The following is a 20761-nucleotide window of genomic DNA, read 5'->3' on the forward strand; positions in this document are numbered from 1 at the left end:
TTTGTTCTTTTGACCAAGAGAAAACCATTATTACCTGAAATGTCAGAACCATTTTCAATAAATATTTTAATTGCCGAAAACTCCAAATAGTGGGTCGACTGGCTTTGACAATTGATTTTTTAAAGACCTTTGATATTTTTTAAAAAAGTGTTCTTGGCAAACTAGAGCAGTCAATCATACTGTCTCTGTAACAGATAATCTTAGAACAATAGTAAACTCTGTATGAATGGACTTATCCAGAGAAACTACACCTAATGTAATTCTTCAGGCATTGTATATGTGTATATTCAGTACTCATGATAATAACCATGAATTACTTCCATATGGAATTACTTCCTTTATGTCCATCAGTTTGAAAATATAGTATATGATTTAAAGGGAAATGGCAAGTTATTGATATAAAACATACACAAGATATTAATGGTTTTGTAGCTAGATAGCAATTTGTTTCTTTTCTGAAAACTCCATTGTTTGTATTCTCTATTGTTTAAGGGTCCTGTAGCTAAGCTATGTAAGACAGAAAATATAGTCATTATACTCCAAGGCTTTTAAGGAAATAAGTGAAATAAAATAAACCAAATGATAAGAAAGCTTACTTAAAAGGGGTATTTTTCTGGGGTTGTGGTATCATTTTTCTTGGCTCTGTAGTCTTTTGTCTTTTTCACCGTGTTAGTAAACAGTCATTAGGTACATATTCGTCAGTGTTTTCAAAGTTGATATTATACCTTAACAACTATTAAAGCAAAAATAATCATCAGTATTGCTGACATAAATGCATTGATGTCATTTTGTTTTCAGATTTCAGTTAAACGATCCTCACATGATCATGAGTAAACTTATACCTCCCATGTCACCTTATAAACTAACCTACACACAGCCTAGATATACTGAGATTTTTATTCCTTTTTATGTATTACTGGGTTTGACAGTATTATTACCATATTTACAATATGTTATCTTGCATGGAAATTCCAAAGCTTTGCTAACCCTTGGTAACCAAAATAGTGACAAAGAGATTCTTATTCCATTTTTTAAGGGAAATGTAAAATTATCCATGTCTTTATAAAGAATCTTTGGCAAGGGTGTTTTTTGAAGGTATATTGAATTCTTAGCCTGTTTATTATTAAAAGTTATATTATCTGAGTAATAATTTATATGAGTATAAGGAAGGAATTCTGAGTTGTCAAGGAATGAGCATGTTTATGGAGTTAGTCATGGTATGACATTTGGATAACAAGTATATTTGCTGAGTCAACTTTATCTAAATCTTAATTGCATATTGTATTATTTAGTCACTTCCTGATTCAATGAGATACCACAATATGTAGTAATTTAATAGCTGTCATGTTCTACTTCATAGCTTACAGAATGTCCTTGGCGAGTAAAGAAAAGTCTGTAAGAAATTGAAAACAAATAAGATTTTTTTAAGAATACAACTTACCTGGTCTGTTTCCTGTATTTTGACAAGACCTATGAATAAATATTGTTATGTAATAAGATGAGAACCCTATGTATATTTAAATATTTAACTCACTATAACTTACTGTTATTTGAAAATGAAGCAGGCTTTTAAAAAATTAATTTATATGAATGTATTCCCTATGGTTTGTACATGTCATTGGTTTGCTGTTTTGACTTTTTGCCTGTGGTCCATAAAAGTTAAGTTTTATTGCGATCCATTATGCACTCATTTGTGTGTATGTGTGAAAATAAAAGTTTCACAGGTACTTGTTAACACATTAAAAAATTCTAATTCACTAAACTGACTTCATAATCCATTACAAATGGTTTGGCACTCATAGTTTGGAAAAACTGCCATGTAGGATTGAAAAGTAAATTGTTTACCCTAAGTATTAGCAACTGATTATTCTGAAGCTGCTAGGATATTTGTAAAGCTTTTTATTACATTAATAGATGTAATAGCTCACTTCAAAAGAGTACCTTTCTTTCTTGAATCCTCTGCTGCATAACCACCAGATGTTATTTTGCTTTTGTTTTATGGACTTGAATGATTAGAAGCTGTTAGACCAACCATCTGAGGTACCAAGCCCACAAAAGCAAGTTTAATATTGTTGAGCTCCCTTGATTATTTGTGCACCTTTACAATTAAGACATTTTAGTTAATAGAAAAGAAATTTCACATTTATTGTTTAAAGGGATGTCATTAACCAGGATAATGCATCAACCCTTGGTAATGAAACCATTCTAAATGTAAAAAAATCTGTATTGTAGACAAATGTAATTCTGTTAATTATAAGTATCCATGATTATTACCATGTTTGGGAACATTAATAACTCAGTCACATCTTTTAAGTTTAATTGCTTTACATGTTTTATCTTTGCATAACCAGGAAACTTGACATTTCTTGATTGACATAAAAATTTTATATTTAGATATATAGGTGACTTCTAGTACAATATAAAATACAGTAAGTGTCATGAGAAGTATAGATAAAATTCAGATGAAAAGTATCATTTCCTGGCCTTATTATGATGAGTTATATTTGAATACTTGGAAATGGTGGAGAAGGGCATTTCACAGAAGGAAATAGAGACATAAAGGCAAAAAATTCTGATATGCTCAAGAAATAAAATGTGTCCACTTGGATGGGCTTTATTCTAGAGGCAGTTGAAAGCAGAGGAGAGAATTAATGTCTCTTGCAATACCTGTTTGCTACAGGATATAGGTTGGATTTGAATGGGGTGAAATTAAGCAGAGATTAAAAATTCATTGAAATAGTTTAGAGAAGGAATGAGATTGAGGAGGATAGTATCTATGGAACAAGGTATCAGAGTGAAGTCGACGTGATTTGACAACAGACTACATTAATTCATTCATAAATATTTGATATCTGCTCTGCAATTCTGGGAACACAACAGTGAATAAAACACATACTCTTTGCCCCTACAGAGTTTTTAGTCCAGTAGGAAACTCAGATATTTACAATTCAGGATAATGCATATCCTTCTGTAGAGGAAGGGCAGTGTATCCTAGGAGTGAATGTACTGACCAAACTTGAAGCCTGACAAATGAGTAGGTCTTGACTAGGGAAAGTGAGTGAGGAGAAGTAGTTGCAGGTAACAAGAAACTCTTATGTCAGTGCAACTGAGAGAGATGGTGGTGCACTGTGGAACTGAATTCCTCATTCATTGTGGCTATGTCTGGGATTGGAGAGGAGGCCAGGGCCAGATCATCGAAAGCCCTGACAACCCTAATGGAAGCTTTGGGCTTTATCCTGTGAGCAAAAGGAAGCCATGTTATGATTTTAAACAAGGGAGGTTCAGGGTCAAATCTGCATGTTAGAAGGATTTTTTCATTAAGGGTGTTTTAGTTGTAAGTAAAAAACTTAGGCAAAAGACAAAAGTGATCCAGAAAAGTTCAGTATATGCAACGTAGTTACTGCAGTTGGACCTCACAAAGGTCTGGAGCCAAAAATCATTACTGGTTAGTATCAGGTGCTCTTGCCTCCCTCTCCCTCACCACAAGGTGTCTTGTCTCTAGCTTCTGCTTCATTTTTCATTGTATACTGACTTCGCTGCTTCTCTAACTACAAAGTAACACATAGCCTCTTAGTTTTTCTCTTAATTCCAGATCCTTCGGAAAGAATCTAATGGGCCCATTAAAGTCAGTTGTCTCCCCTTGATCTAATCAGCTATGGCCAGGCAAGCCTATAGAATAAGATAAGTGCTTCAAAACCTTCCTCACTCATAAGGGGTTGTAGTAAGTTAAGGGGTGTAGTAAGTTGTGGGCTGGGCAGATTTCTCAGAATGAACCAACCTCAGAAGACCACTCTGGCCCCAGTAGGGCAGGAGAACTAGAGGCCCCCTTTTGGACAATATAGTAATCTAGGCAGTAGAAAATACTGGCCTGGATTAGAGTGGTGAATAGGAAGAGAATTAATTTTTGATAGATTAAAGATTGAATCTCCAGGACTGGATGTTAAGTTGGATATGGGAGGATAAAGAATCAAGGATAATGTCTATGTTTCTGGCTTGGATAACTGAGTGGATGATGGTAGCAATCCCTGAGCTAGAAGAACATAGGAGAAGCAGATTCGGTGGGAAATTCATTTTTGCACATGCAGAGTTTGAGGTAGCTTTAAGACATCTTAATGGAGATATCTAATCATTGAACGTATGCCCCTTAGAGCAGAGAAAAATTTGCTCAGTCATAGATAAATGCTTGAAAGCTAGTTTTAAGTGTTAACTGAAGTCATGAGAGTAGATGAGATTGCCTGGGTGGCTATAGTATAATGAGAGCCCTGAAGAGAATCATATTTGAGGACTGGCAGAGGGTGGGGGTGGGAATGAGCCTATAAGGGTAAACAGAAGCAACAGAAGGTAGGAGAATTCAGGAGTATGCAGCATTTTTTAGGAACACAAGGAAACGGTGTTTCAGACAGGAGAATGTGATGAACAGTGCCAGATGCTCATGACCAGCATAGAAAGAATAAAGTTCTGTTGGTTTCAGAGCCAGGAGCTTGTTGATGACCTTGGTGAATGAGTTTAATGGAGGTAGTGAAAATGCAAGGAGGGTTGAGGACTCTATGGGACTGAAGAAATCAAAATAGCAAATATAGTTCTTGAAGAATTGAATTTGACAGTGAAATAGGGTTTTTAGGTGTGTGTATTTTTGAAATATCAAGGTCTTAATCGTATTTGAGTGCTAGGAGAAAGGGTAATAATCGAGCAAGATCAGGAGAGTTATTCAGAGCACTGTTAATCATAATATTGAAGAATAAGTATGTGGGCACCGATTTAGCAAAAGAAAGTTAAGGTATTAACTTACGTTTTTTTTCTACGAAGGGATAGATATTAAGTAAAGTAGCATTGAAAGATTTAGAAGCGGGGGGACTATTTGAAGTAGATACTGTAGAAGTATCCTTACTTAGAGAAGATAGCTGAGTAGGGAAATCTAGTATTTTCTGCCTAGCTTAGATTGTAGGCCTTTAAATTAAAAGCAGTACTAGTTTGCACCATTGACTGAGTTAGTTATTCAGCAGCCTAGGTATAGGCTCAGAAGGAGAAGACACTGGTTTGGTCCATACTATGCTTTTTTCAGGTTAGTGCATCAGGAGAGAGCAGAGCAAGGATATTGGCTTAGTGGTGGTCTAGTTAATTAATGGACCATAAAATATAAGCTGAGAAAGGAAAGAAGTAAAAAAACATGAGAGGGCTAATGGGAAGGTAAAGTTGTTAAAGGCCTGGGCGGTCCTTATGTACAGAGAATAAGTGAAAATAACTCAGTGTGAGAAACTTAGATGAAAGTGACACTAAAGAACAATGGATCTGTAGTTCCTGGGCTACAAACGAAATTGAGAGATTATAAATGAAACCATGAATTTACCTTCAAGGAAGGAAAATATATAGAGTGATAAGGTCTTCTTAGGTACGATGCCTATTTAGGAGTGGAAAGTAGGAAGAAAAGTTACTTGCACAGTTTAAGCAATTTGCAGAGAAATTGAAGAGAGATTAAAGAGAAGTTGACTTAGCAGGTTACTGGATTGGGAAACTCCTAAGTGGCTTTCCAGAGGGTTCAAGAGATAGTGGAGCGTGAAAGGCAACTGTATAATTTGAAGAATAGCTGTGACTTGTTTGCAGTGTGTTTATTACTGATGAATAACATATATGTGATTTTTATCTTCTTAATCTACTAAAATTTAAAAAAGATAACTTTGATTAGCTTCTTCATAAAAATTTATTAGCCATGTTCTGGCTCTCTGAAATGAAGTACACTAGTCATTTAATATCTTAATGCCTCAGGAGTATCATAATTATTGATTGTTACTCAGGGCTGTAATACTGCTGGGTAGTTTAGAGCCCTGTCAGGATCGTTTGTTCTTGTACTTAGTGGTCCAGCATGCTGTTTTTTTCAAGGCCTTCTTCCTCTATGCCATATAGTCATTTGACATTATTATTCAAGGATCTTTTTCCTTCAAAGCACTTCACTGTGTTACTGTTTAAAATTATTAGAGGGCTCTTTAGGAAAAAATAAACACACTTATTTGTCACTGTTGACATTTGTGAATCAGAAAATCCAAATCAGAAATAAAAAACAAGCCGTTTTATCACTTCTTCCATTTGGCATGTTGGACACCTATATTATGTTTAAGTTATCTTCTAAGTTATTTGGTGAGCTTTTTCCATATGTGGGTTATTAAACTACTCCAGCAAGTCATAAAACTTTTTGGGGGGTTATGAGCGGGGAGAGGACTAAAGGAGGAACACTTAATATCTACTATCTGTGTTTTTAGTCTCTGGCCTTTGTAGCTGTGAATGTGTTGGTAGCTAAAAAAAAATACACATTATTTACGGCACAAGCTTTAGTTCTTACCCAGTGAAGGGCAGCTTGAAGATGAGATAGAGCTTAAAATTGAGGCTGTTTCTGAATGATTGATGATAAATTTGTAACTGGACAATTAAACCTTTCTACTAATCTTGCAAGTCTTCAATTTAGATTTGTTATATCTTGTTATCACAATCAAATGGAAATGCTTTTTTTCTCCCCATCTTGCTGAGCTCTCAGATTATGAAACATGGTATAACTTACTCTGAAATTCAGTGATTATTTTTATTCTGCTGGGAGCAGGCACATTTAATTACAGAAAGCTGTGTATCTGGAATCATTTTCTCCTAACACCTAGCACTTTAAAAAAATTCTGATTATAATTACATTGCTGACATGATAAACCAGTGGTTTATATGTGTTATTAACTAATATGAATAAAATTCTTTGTAAAATTCATCTGGGACACTTCTCATTTGCTATTACTAATTTGTGGTTTTAGGAAGTGTCTGGTGGTGGTTGAATGTGATCAACATTTCTTCTCATGTGAACCTGAGACTCACAGGACTTAACAGTAATTATTATTATTAGAAAACATTAGGCATTTGAATTTTTCTCATGTAATGAGATATTTTATATGATCTTTTTTTTTATTTTGGATAGCAGAACAGGAAACCCAGGGCCACATTGTACAAAGGTGCCCTTAAAACTAGGTATTTTTTTCTTGCATAAGAACTCATGAAGATTTTATAGGAATTTACAAGTATGAATTTTTCTTTGCTTTAAAATGAGTATCTTTTGAGTACCTTGGGAAATAGTATATTCTTACAAACTAGGTTACCCATTTCTAATGAACTGAATGTCATTGAAAAATTTTGCATTGTACTTTAGCACCAGCATTAATCCAGATATAGTTCAGCAGCTCAGACCCAGCTTTGTAATATTTTGAGATTTTTGCCATTTTGAATATTAAGTAATTTTAGAATCTTGGATACCGACCACTTGAAATGTTAATGATAATGGCATGCCCACATTGGGTTCCAAATTTAAGGTTTGTTTATTATTTAAAAAGTAGCCAGAAGCATGTTATTGTATTGCTGAGGACACTGCTATAAAGTCCTGAGATCTTTAATAAATAACTTGAATGTCTGAAATCTTGGAGACTAGTTCTAAGGTTAGTGATTTCATATGGCTGCCACTATTTTTGTTAAAGGTACCCTTCTCAAAATACAGAAATTATGAAAGGATACCTCTTTTAGCATCATTACATGGTTAGAATGTAATAAACCTATTCAAGTAAGTTCAATTAAGAATTAAACCTATTTCAGGAATAGATCTTACAAAACCCAGTTGCAGAAGTACAAACCAAGACTTCCTTCCCCCACCCCTTTTGTGCTAGGGGCTAGATTATGGAAAATATGAGAAATATGTAGGTGTAGAAAGTAGAATTGGTGGTGGCCCAAGCACCAGGGTTATCTCTTGGCTGGAATTATTTCTGCATTCATGGGTCACAAAAGAAAAATGCTAATTATGCTTATGCTTAAAGGATTTGCCCTTTAGTTTTTACAAAGGACCTGTGGAAGTAGATCCTAACCTCTACTTTATGAAAGAATAATTTCATAAAAGTAGGAAAAGGAAGAGTCTCAAAACTTAGAGGGACATTATTTCAGCCTTTAGGCTCATTGAAGCTCTTACTTTAATAAAAGTCTGAGTTTGATGAATTCTTATAAGATTCTAACTCTTCCTAATGCAAACTTCATTATTTTAATATTTATAATAGTGACATTTTGTCTTATACTTGTTTAATTTTTAAACATCCAGCTATGTATGTCTTGCAGATAAATAAAATGAGAGAAATGACAATTAAAATGGTACAGACAATTCTGCCCATCTTGGTGAACTTAAACCCTTGGAGATAGGAATCTGTTTTCTTACTTATTAGTTTCTTTGTGTCTCCCACAGGGAAGCATCTCATGTTTAGTGTGACCCTAAATGTTTTTGTGTGTTATAAATTTTCAGGGGTTGTTTTGAGAGTGCCAGTTTTACGGGTTGTTTAGATGAATGGAATCTTGTTCACACTGGAGTTAAGAGTCTAAACACAGTATGTAAAGCTGAAGTCAGAATCGCTCTTGAAAGTTCCTTAACTCATGAAAGACAATATAAAATCTTTTTGTACACACACACACATACTTCTGAACATTAATTATTATATTTAAATTGGAGAATCATTAAGCCAAAGGGCAAAAGAAAAGTATGCAGGTGTCTGTATGTTCATGCCATTTGACTTTGAAGATGGTGTATAAGTAGAGAATTTTGTTTTTCTTCCTGCCTGTTAGCTTTACTTCATTTTGTTTTAATAATTAGGTTCTTAATTCTCAAAACTTATTAGTGGTTTATTTTTGAGGATTATAGGAGCTTGTTGAGTTTTACCTTTCTGTAAGATAGCTTCTGGAGTTAGTTGGTTAAATTCTAAGTGTAACATAAAATCGAGCTGAAATGACCAGGCAAGGAGGCAACAAAGGAGCCAAAACTTTAATAGGGTGCAATCCTGGGCGATGTTCACCAGTCTGGTTAGTCACAGGCAGGAGGAGTTGCACCCCGCAGGGCAGGCAGTCAGTTTATATAGAAGTTAGGGGGAGGGAGAGCATAGGTCTACAGTGGCGCAAGGATTGGCTAGCCTAAGGCACGTGTCATTGGCCTTTACAGTAGACAAAGGACTAGAAAGTTACTACTCCTTTTCCAGGTTGGGAGGGAGCAGCAGCCAGGGATTTTGGCACATCATCAGGCCAGAATCTGTTGGTCTCTTTCCCTCACTAGGCAGGGCTTGGGGGCTTTGCTGCCCCCTTTCCTTATCTGGTGAGGGCTGAGCTCGTCTGACATGTTCACCTCTCCATCCGGTGCCACCAGCCTTACATTCCAGCCTTTTGGTTATAATGGGCGCTGACTCAATCTAGCTACTTCTGGCTGAGGAGGGGCAGTGTGGGCAGGGTTAAGGCTGGTGGGAGGCCGGAGGAGGCTTGGAGGGAAGGGGCGAGTACTGATGTACCAGCATCATCTTGTGCACCTCTACCGACCAACCTCTCCATCAGTGGCCGGAGGTTCCAGCAGATATGTTGTCCTTGTCTTTGAGGACAGACATGATTATCCAGGCTTTGCCCCATACAGTACTGTTGTCTAGATGATGAGAGACAGACCGAGGCTCGTTCATAGCAGGCAGCCTGGAGGAAGGAATGGAAAGATGAGAATTGGGCAGCACAAGGGGGTATCTTTCCTTGGGGATTTGGTGGAGGGTCTGGTACCCAGCAGATGGTCTTGCCAACTCCTCCTCGGCAGCCAGTTTGGAAATATCTTAACATTATAGTGGCCCAATACAATTGATCTTGCTGCTGACAAGGTATCTTTTGAAAGTAGCATGTCCAGGGGACCAATTGGTGTAGTTGGAGCATACCCAATATGACGCACTGGTTACAGACCCAGTTTGCAAGAGCCAGATGAGTCGTTGTGGCCAGCACCAGTGCAAATAAGATGCAAATGGAGGGGCCCTGTCTCTCTAGACCTCCACCTGTCATGACTGGGCACTCGTTTGAGCACGGAGATGTGGTACCACGGGGAGTGTCCCAATAGCTTGGCATCCATAGGAGTGGTAAGGATCACCATGTATGGTCCCATCCACCATGGTTGGAGGGACTGAGGTTGGAGTCCTTTAAGAAGGACATCTCCCAGCTGTAGAACTTCTGTGATTCCTGGATCCAAGGGGGAAGTAGGTTGAGGCAGGAACTGGTCTGCGTGTACCCTGAGGAGATGTCTTAGGAGGGAGAAGTAAGGTAGGTAGGAGGCTAGAGGAGGTGGAGTTGTAGGCAGGCCTGTGTTTAGAAGGAAGGGTCTACCATACATTAACTCAAAGGCACTTAGTCTGGTGAGTCCCCTAGGGGCTGCTCGCAATCGGGTGAGAGCAACTGGGAGTAGGTCTGGCCAAGAGGTCTTTACCTCTAAGGAGAGTTCGGTAAGTTGATCCTGGCCAAGAGGTCTTTACCTCTAAGGAGAGTTCGGTAAGTTGATCCTTGAGAAGGCCATTGGCCCTTTCCACCTTACCCAGCAATTGAGGGTGATAGGGTATGTGTAGTTTCCAGGAGATATTTAGAGAGTCAGCCACCAGTTATGTGAGCTTTGAGAAGAAAGCTGGTCCGTTGTCCGACTGGAGCAATGTCGGAAGGCCAAAACGAGGGATGATGTGTTCCACCAACGTCTTTGCCACCACCGATGCAGTCTCTGGGCAGGTAGGAAAGGCCTAGATCCAACCTGAAAATGTATCAACCATGACCAGTAAATATCTGAGCTTTTTGTGTCTAAGCATGTGGGTAAAGTTAATCTGCCAATCCTGTCCAGGTAGCACTCCCCGCAGCTGGTGGAGGGCCACATGGCGTTTGAGGACTCCTTGAGAAGAAACATGATGACAGGTGGTGCAAGTCATATGTACCTGGTTAATGGTCTTTCAGAGTCCAGGGGAGAGAAACCTGTACATAGCCTCTGGACCAATATGGAGGAATTGGTGAACTGTAGATTTGATTTCCCTGGCCTGGGCCTGGGGAAGGGCTAGCCTGTCCTTAAGATGTATCCATCCCTGTTGTCCAGCCATTCCACCCTGGTCTAAAAGTTGTTGTTTTTCCTCTTTGGAATAAGGAGTTATAGAGGGGAAGATAAACAATACTGGGGAATAATCAGGACCCAAGGTCATTTGTCGGGCAGCAGCATCGGCTAGAGCATTCCCTTTAGTGACCGGCTCAGTACCTGTCTGGTGTCCCTGGCAATGAACAACAGCCACCTCCTTGGGTTCCTGTAAGGCCTGGAGTAGGTGATGAATTGTTTTACCATTTACAATTGGGGTCCCTCGCATAGTGAGGAATCCCCTTTCCTTCCAGATCGCTGCATGGCTGTGTGCGATTAGGAAAGCATACTTTGAGTAGGTGTAAATGGTTACCCTAAGACCCGCCGCCAACTGTAAGGCTCAGGTGAGGGCTACTAGTTCTGCCTTTTGGAGGAGGTCCCCATCGGGAGGGGAGCCACCTCCACTATTTCTGAGGAGGAGGAAACTACCACATAGGCTACTCGCCTGCACCCATTTGAATCCCTGACTGAGCTTCCATCCACGAACAGAGTTAAGTCCGGGTCAGTGAGGGGCGTGTCCTGGAGACCCTCACACAGGAGTCAAAGGGTTTCCACCAGTGCTGTGCAGGAGTGGCTGGGCATGGCAGACGAACCAGTGGAAAGAAGGAGGGTGGTTGGATGTAATGGTGGTGACACCTGTAAAGTTAACAGGGTGTTCAATAAATAGGTGAAATTCCTGCACTCGTGATGGGCTGAGAGAGGCCAAGGATTTGTGGCCCAGAAGGTCCTGTAGATGATGAGAAGAGTATACAGTTATCACCTGTAGGAGGGTTAGTTTCAGAGCTTCTTTGGTGAGGCACGCTGCTGCTGCCAGGGCTCTAAGGCAGGGTTGCCACCCCTTAGCGGTGGGATCCAGTTGTTTTGACAGGATCAGTGTCCAGGTCCTACTGGCTGGACCAGCACCGCAGTTGCTATTCCTGTCTTTTCTGTAGTATATGAGAGAAAAGGTTTGTTAGGATTAGGCAGCATAAGCAGGGTTGAGGAGAGGAGGGCATTTTGCAGTTCTTCAAAAGCTTGGGCCACTGCTGTAGGAGAGGTGAGTGGCCCAGAGGGCATTTCTTTGACAGCAGCATACAGAGGCTTAGCTATAAGGCAAAGTTAGGGAGCCAGTGTTGGAAAAACCCCACCAGTCCAAGAAACGACAAGATCTCAGCTCCTGAGGTGGGTGGTAGAAGAGCTCTAATGGAGGCTGTCCGGTTCACCGTGAGTGCCCTGGAAGAAGGAGTTAGGGCCACTCCAAGGTATGTAACTTGTGGGGTGGATAACTGAGCTTTTGATGGAGAGGCTCTATATCCCCGCTGAGCCAGGAAGTTTAGGAGGGAAGCTGTGTCTTGAGCAGAGGCCTCTTTTGTGGGGCTACATAGGAGGAGGTCATCGACATACTGGAGGAGAGTCCTCACTTCTGTGTCATGATGGGACAGATCTTCCATCCGTGCCTTTCTGAAAAGGTGAGGACTGTCTGGGAAGCCTTGAGGTAGGACCGTCCAAGTTAGTTGTCCAGTTCAGTGGGTGTCTGGGTCCTCCCAGGTAAAGGGAAACAATAACTGGGAATTGGAGTGTAGAGGGATGGTGAAGAATGCATCCTTAAGGTCTAAAACTGTAAAGCAGGAGGTGTCTGGGGGAACCTGAGACAAGACAGTGTAACCATTAGGGAAGACTGGGTGAAGAGGGACTACAGCCTCATTGATTATCTGCAGGTCTTGAACGAGCTGGTAGGCCTCTGATGGCTTCTTGACTGGAAGGATGGGAGTGTTACGGGGAGAATTAGTCAGTACCAGAAGCCCTTGGGAAAGAAGATGGGTAATGATAGGTTGGATACCTTTGTGATAGGCTTGGGAAATAGGAAATTGGGGCCTAGAAGGAAAGGAGGACGGGTCCTTGAAGCGGATGAGGACCAGAGCATAATGGCTCACCACTACAGGAGTAGAGGTGTCCCAGACCATCAGGTTAACATCTGTTGATGGTACAGGAGAGTCCACAGAGGCCTCAGGGTCACAACTTTTACTGGCTAGAGCGATGAGTGAACTCAGTTGGGGATGATTAAGCGGCAGGGAGATGGAGGCACCAAGCTTGGATAGGAGATCCCTCTCTAACAAAGGGATGGAACAGGACGGGATGACTAGACATGAGTGGGTAAGAGGATAGCCCTCAAATGTGCAGGCTACCGGACCTGTCTCCAGAGGCTTAGAGGGGATTCCTGTGACACCCACAACCGAGACCTGGGAAGGATGTAAACACCCATGAAAGGAAGGTAAAACAGAGTAGGTAGCCCCCATGTCCACCAAAAAGGAGATGGACTTACCCGCTACCCACAGCGTGGCCCTGGGCTCAGCAAGGGTGAGAGGAGTGTTGGAGTCCAGGCAGCTTCAGTCTTCGAGTAAGCCCAGCAGGTCTGGAGGGGAGTCCCTCAGGGGGGCCTGTCTCTCGCAAGACTGTTGCAGGGGGATGACCTTCTCCAGCCGGTCACTCTACCTTCCAATGACCTTTCACTGCAAACCGAGCAGGGTTTAGTCAGCTTTTTGGTCGGGTTGGGGCATCTCTTTGCCCAGTGGCCTTCCTGGCCGCACTGGAAGCAAGATCCCAGAGGCTCATGAGCTCTGGACCGGTCTTTGGTGTGATGAGACCCCTGTTCTGCCAGTCGTAGGGCTGCCGCAAAGGCTCGGGTCTGGGATGCTATCCTCCTCTCATGTTCTTCATCACGCTTATTAAAGACTTTAAAGGCCATGGTTACCAGGTCACGGAGTGGAGTCTGGGGCCCCTCCTCTGCCTTTTTTAACTTATGTCTTTTGGGTGGGGCTGACTGGGTAATAAAATGAGTAGCTAACACCGTTGGCCCCAACAATGAGTTGGGGTGGGGCGGGTGTTTATGGAGAGAGCTTTGGTGAGCTGGTTAAGGAAACAGGCTGGGTTCTCATCAGGTCTCTGAGTAATCTCTCTCAGCTTATCATAATTAATGGCCTTTTGAGCCGTCTTCTTCATACCTGCCAGTAAATACTGGAGCATTCGGTCCCGCTGAGTTCCCCCCGTCTTTGGTATTATAGTCCCATTGGGGGTCCGTGAAAGGAACCACCTCAGTCCCAATTGGCTTGGCCTGATCTGTGTTAATGTGCCTTGTTTCCACAATGTCAGGTGGCAGAGGTAACATGGTCATATTCTTCAGAGGTAAGAGTAGAGGTTAGGATAACATGTATATCATGCTAGGTAAGTTCGTAGGCCCGAGTTAGGTAGTCAAACTCTTTGGTATAAACTGTGGGGTTAGAGGAAAAAGAGCCCAGGCATTTTCAATCTGGGAAAAGTCTCCTAGGGAAAAAGGGGCATGAACCTGGACAACCCCTTCTGCACCTGCAACCTCTCAGAGAGGGGCTACTAGTTGGGCCTTTGTTTGGGGTGACTGCTGGGCCTTGGATCTGGTGATCGGAGGGCTAGACCAACTGGGCACTAAGGGTGGCATGGGCACATAAGATGGTGGCAGGGTGGGAACAGGAAGTGAAGGACAAGATGGTGGCGACGCTGGAAGAGGAGGATACAAACGGGGAATGGCATGTGTGGGGAGGGGTGTAGGATCGGGAGAGAAAGGAGGCGGGTCTGTGCTGGGAGGAGTCTTGTCCGTGGCTTCTGGAACTGGAGTGCAGGAGGAGCTTGTTCCAGTGGGGAAAGAGGGTGGTGAAGGTGGAAGGAGAGGGGTAGGGGGTGGCATGGACACCGGAAGAGGAGAGGAGCAGAAAGACAGTGTGGCTGAGAACGAAGGACCTAAAGATGTCCGCGACACATGTGAGGACAAAGGACTTAAAGATAGCAGCGACACATGTGAGGATAAGGGACCTAAAGATGGTGATGCATGTGAGGACAAAGGACCTAAAGATGGCGACGCATGTGAGGACAAGGGACCTAAAGATGGCGGTGATGCAGGTGAGGATAAAGAACCTAAAGATGGCAGCGACGTGAGGGGAAGGGATTGCAGGCTGAGGGAGGCAGGCAACCGAAGTCCTCTGGTGGATCTGAAAAGGATGAAGGACTTGGCAGAGTAAGAGGCTGATAATCCTTAACTGGAGATCAGGCCAGGAGAACCTGGGTCATTGAACACTTAATGTAAAGGTCTGGGCAGGAGCGCAATGTCCAAAAGGCCTGGACATATGGGTGTTCAGACCACTTCCCAGTTTGGTGACAGAAGTTAGGTCGGCGAGGAGGCTAAAATCAAAAGTTCCCTCCGGGGGCCAGTGAGATTAATTGTCCAGAGGATACTGGGGCCCAGTCTGAGAAGAGAGTCAGACCAGTTTCCATTTACAGATCTCCTCCACTATATCTAGGGCCACCAGATTAGATATGAGACACTGCAGATGGGTCTGAGCCTTCAATTTAGAGGACTGGTGCCCCGTGTCTGTTACCCGTTTCCCAGAGCCCCTAAACTGGCGAGCCCAGCATCCCAAACTCACTCAGGTTAGGAGGAGACAGGGAAGTATCATACTCTTCCCCGGAGATCTGGGAGCCCGTATGAGGATGTCTCCTCTGTCTTGGGACCAGGACAGGCTTAATGTCTGGAGAACCTGGACGTAGCTACGATTTCGAAGTTAACCAAACCAGGTGGAGACCGGACTGGGACAACAGACCAGGGTAAAGGAGGGACTCACCGAATCGCCGTCCTAGGTACTGAGGGTAGGCGGAGGTCCCGGATCAGGAAAGGAGGGGTGGGAGCTACCACTGGCCGGCTGGAGCCCTGCACCTTATCTCCTTCCCGGGTTTCAGCACCAGCTGTAAGGTAAAATCAAGCTGAAATGACCAGGTGAGGAGGCAACAAAGGAGCCAAAAGTTTAATAGGGCACAATCCCAGGCAATGTTTGCCTGTCTGGTTAGTCACAGGCCGGAGGAGTCGCGCCCTGCAGGGCAGGCAGTGAGTTTATAAAGAAGTTAGAGGGAGGGACACCATAGGTCTACTGTGGCACAAGGATTGGCTAGCCTGAGGCACGTGTCATTGGCCTTTACAGTAGACAAAGGACTAGAAAGTTACTACTCCTTTTCCAGGTTGGGAGGGGGCAGCAGCCGGGGATTTTGGCACGTCATCGGCTGGAATCTGTTGGTTTCTTTCCCTTACTAGGCCGGGGTTGGGGGCTTTGCTGCCCCCTTTCCTTGTTTGGTGAGGGCTGAGCTCATCTGACGTGTTCACCCCTCCCTCCAGTGCCTCCAGCCTTACACTAAGGTTAGCCATTAAATAGATTTATGATACAACCTTGTTATATTATAGTTTTCATTATTTTCCTTTTCCATTGGTATTTCAATAATGTCACTTTTGAGAAGTCTTGCCTCTCATCTCTCTTAAAGTGAGCTGTCATTTTAAAGGTTAAAAAATATAAAGGACTGAGAAAATCAGCCCAGAGAAGTTTCTTAGCGTGGATGGATTCTGCAGCATGTCATTCTGCTGCCTTGTTCATGACTGATTAGCCCAGGGCAGGCCTATGACCCAAGGCTAGTAGTCTATGAAGTGGCCTAGTATAAAAACTGAAAATATAGCAATAATGGATTATACTAACCATCCACATATCTCTTTTTCTTCTATAAATTACTCCTTGAGAGGAGCAGCAGGATGAGTAAAAACAGATAGGCTACAAATCACCCCAGTGACTTATTGCCAGAATTACCTGATAATTAGAGCTGTCTTGAATTCTGACCTTTTTTACATTGACTCAGTTATTTTCTGTTGTCTGTGATGCCTGGCTATATGGCTGCACTGCACTCATTATTTTTTCCTTAAGTATTTTTTCAATAACTATTTAATTTGTCTCCACATTCAGTCTTGCCACTCCATACATTTTATCAGTGGGCCAGCCTGATAGCAGTTGAGTCTTGTTCCTTGTATAAGCATCAAAGAAATAAACCTTGAGTGAAAAAAACCTAATTCAATCATGTTTTTTCCTAATGTTTCCTAATGAAAGAAAACACTGGTGGAGATAAAAGAACAACTTATTAAGTAACTTGTGACTTTAAAAAGATTAATGTTCTTATTTAACTTTTTTAGTAATTATTAATTTATAAATACAAAGAACTGACATGTTTTGGAAATCTGAAGATGTAGGAGACAGTTTTTGCTCTCAAAAAGACCACGGTCTGGGACTAAAATCTGCATATTTAAATATACAGCAGTGTAGTTTAAATGAGTTTTCTTTTTACTCACCTATTCTCACCTTTCCCCTCTATACTGGACCCTTTCTAATAGTAGGTAAATATGTTCAGATTGTCTCTATGTTATGTATGCTATGCTGTGTTACCTATGGTACATAACATATATAATATAATCATTCTCCCAGGACCATTTACCTTTCTTGATTAATTTTCTCTTTTGTTTTCTTTGTTAAACTTTTCCAAAGAAGTAGAAAATGCCCACTTAACTGCTTTCTAAAATCATATCCTATTCACACCTCAGCTCATTCCAGTCTAGCATCTCCTATCACTCTACTCAAATGGCTTATTTGATATTTCTGTACATTCAACACTATTGGACACTCTGTTCTTTAAAACACTCTTCCTTTAGCTTCTCCATTGTGATATTTTCTGTCTATATATGGCTGTATCTTCGCTGACTTTGTGGCTTATCTTCTCTAATTGCACATTAAGTATGGGTGTCCACAAAGCTGAATCTTAGGGCTCTCTTTCCTTACTACTACACTCCTCTTGAGTAATATCATTCTCCCTCATTGTTTTAATAACATTGACAACTCTTAAATTTGTATTTTTTGCCCAGACTTCTCCTTTGAGGTCCCATTTTCTGTCTAGCTTCCAACTTTGATATTTCCATTTGGATGTCTCTCAAAGATACCTCAGACTCAATGTATTTATTACTACTTTTCTTCCATATACAATTCACCACCAATATTTGTTTTATTTTGGACTTCTAGTTATAAAATAAGAAGAATGTAATGTACAAAATACATACTAACATAGTCAATAATATTGTAATTTCATATGATGACACATGGTAACAACTTATCCTGGGGGTCATTTTGTAATGTATAAAAATACTGAGTCATTAGGATGTACACCTGCATCTAATATATTGTATGTCAATTACACTTCAATAAAAAGAAATTGAGAATTAAAAATGTATATACTTGTTGGTCTAAGTTCTAGGCAAAGATTTCTTAAACCAAAAGCAATTTCCATGGAGGAAAACACTGATAACTTGGACTTTATCAAAATAAAAAATTTTTACTCTATAAAAAATATTGTTAAGAGCATGAAAAGACAAGACACAGACTGGGAGAAAATATTTGCAAATTATATGTTTGACAAGGGACATGTAATCCAAAATATATAAAGAACTCTGTAAACTTAACAGTAGGAAATCAGACAGTCCAAATATGAAATTGGCAAAACAGTTAAACACACACTTCACCAAAGAGCATTACAGATAAGCACACGAAAGATGTTCAACATCACTAGCCATTAGAGAAATACAATTTAAAGCCATGATGAGATACTACACATCTACTAGAATGGTGAAAATAAAAAATACTGGCTTATACAATATTCATAAGGATGTGGAGGAACTGGATCTTTCATTCATTGCTGGTGGGAATGCAGAATGGTAACAGCCACTCTATGAAAAAGGTTACCAGTTTCTCATAAAGCCAAACATGCAATTGCCATATCTTCTTTATACTTAAAGAAATGAACTCTTGTTTTCATACAAAAACCTATACCCAAAACTTCACAGCTTTATTCATAACAGCCAAAAGGTGACTGGATAACAAACTGCTGTACATTCACACAGTGGAATAATAATCATCAAGAAAAAGAATTAGTTATTGATATATCAACAACTTGGAGGACCTCAAGGATTGTGCTGGGAAAAGCCAGTCTCAAAATATTACATATTGTGTGACTCCATTTATATAACATTTTTTAAAAGGAAACAAACAAACAAACTACAGTGATAGAAACAGATCATAGTTGCCAGGGGTAGAGTTAGCTGAAGGGCATGATTATGTAAGTGTGGGTAAAATTGTAACATTTCCAGAGTATCTTGCCTGGCTTTGGTACACCTACATATTAACAGGCATTTAGAGGTGGAAAGAAGTATGGCTTTAGTGCATTTGTATCTTTCCTTAGGGGTGGAGAAGGTCATCTCCATATCAGTGGGTAATTACCTGGGCAACAGAGGGCTCATCTGTACCTCAGAGGTGAAGGGGAGGGCTGGTTTTGCTGCTGCTTGAGCAGAAGAGAGAGAGAGGCTGGACTGCAGTTTTGTAAGCAATAAACCTATTTTAAACTTTTTTTTCTCCCTTTGACTGATTTCGGTTTTTAGAGGTATTTTGTCCCAGGATTTCCTCTCCCCACACTTAAATGTGGACCCGTCGGTAGGATTCCTCTGAACCTGAAATCTGTTATAATGGATGCAACCTTTGGGAGTGCTACCCCAAGAAATGATGGGGAGAAGTGGCGCTTCCACTGAGGGACATGTGTGTACACTCATGTGGTTGTGGAGGCACCACTACTGCTGCTGGCCGTGCCAACCCCAGCCTGTGGCCCGAGCCTACTGCTGCTGCTTCTGCTGCCAGCTGGAGCCTGGTCAGAACTATGAAAAGGAGCAGAGGTCCAGTACATCTTAATAGAGAAGTAACTGACTGCTGTATGCCACGCCTTGTTGGCTACGGAGCCCATCACTGGAAAAACTCCGACCAAGGTAATAACCACCTATCCCATCGCAGGGTTGTTGAGAAACTGGACTCAAAGGCCATGGAGTGGTGTGGCACAGATACCTACCATATATCATGTGACTGGCCATTTACCTTTGGCATCCCCAGGGACTGATGAAGCAGACGTATTGGCCCAGGTGTGCTGGCTAGAAGGGAGAGCCTGCCTCTGATGTGGCCCAGTGGCTGCATCAGCGTAGCGTTTGTTGTACGTGGGGCAAAAGACAATGTGGGCTATAACCAGTCGGTGGGTCTTGCCATTGACCTCTGGAGAAGTCAGCGGATCCCGGAAGGAGTGCCCTGCACATTGTGCAAATCAGCAAACCACCAAGAGGGGCCTAGAGCATCTCTTTGCAGCCTATGGCCAGTTGCCAGTGATTGAGAGTGATCAAGGCAACCACTTTATTGGACGTGCATTGCAAGGATGGGTGCAGTAATTAGGAATAAAATGGACGTAGCCTTGGACATTTCAACACATAGATCAGTGATGGCTGGCTCTTCTGGCACTTTGGGGAAAAGACCTGGAAGCTGGCCTCTTGTGTATTCCTGGAATAACAGAAAAGTGGCCCTCCTCCACAATCACCTTATTTGCTTCTAGAGTCCTTGTGTCCTGGATGCACCCCCTGGCTGCAGCTGCTGCATGATGGCTAGAATGGATGAGCTTTGGACTTAATTTGCATGGAACTTTGAACCTAGCTGAATCATCTGGCTTGAGAATTATCATGATTGTGTTGCTGTTGTCAAAAAAATGTTTAAAGAGAGGCTTGACTTTGTCTAATGCTTGGTAAAATTTTGTGAGCAATCTAGCATGGTTGTTAGGAATGAGTAAACAAGTGTAGAAACATATTTTGTGCTTAGTGAGAGATTGTGCTGTAAAGTACATTTACTCAATCTGCATAGGCTGACTCCTCTGGCTTGAGGATTATCAAGATTTTATTGCTGTTGCTGTTAGAGTGGTTTGGTGATGCAGGGAAGTCAGAGGACAAAGTGAGGAAGGAATTCATTAAAGTAAGAGTATTAGGGAATGACAGAATAGAATAATAAAGGAAGTTCATTGAACAGCTACTCAGCATAGGGTATGACCCCTGCTAACTCCTTAAGCCAGGGTCTTCTGGCATCCAGCCTC

At 41.6% G+C, this 20761-nt stretch overlaps 1 protein-coding gene across 6 annotated transcripts in view; it reads left to right on the plus strand.

Moving 5' to 3' along the window:
• The window catches only part of MAPK8 (mitogen-activated protein kinase 8), a 165704-nt gene that overhangs the window by 75841 nt on the left and 69102 nt on the right, over nt 1-20761 (plus strand). Inside the window, exon 1 of one of the 6 annotated variants that reach the window (XM_036916589.2) lies at nt 19494-19625. The exons of the other annotated variants lie outside the window; for them this stretch is intronic. The gene's annotated coding sequence lies outside the window, so the exon portion shown is untranslated. Of the gene's footprint in view, nt 1-19493; nt 19626-20761 lie in introns of those variants that run through there. 6 annotated transcript variants of the gene reach the window in all.

The sequence above is a fragment of the Manis pentadactyla genome, chromosome 8, assembly GCF_030020395.1.
Source record: "Manis pentadactyla isolate mManPen7 chromosome 8, mManPen7.hap1, whole genome shotgun sequence".
Lineage (NCBI taxonomy): Eukaryota > Metazoa > Chordata > Mammalia > Pholidota > Manidae > Manis > Manis pentadactyla.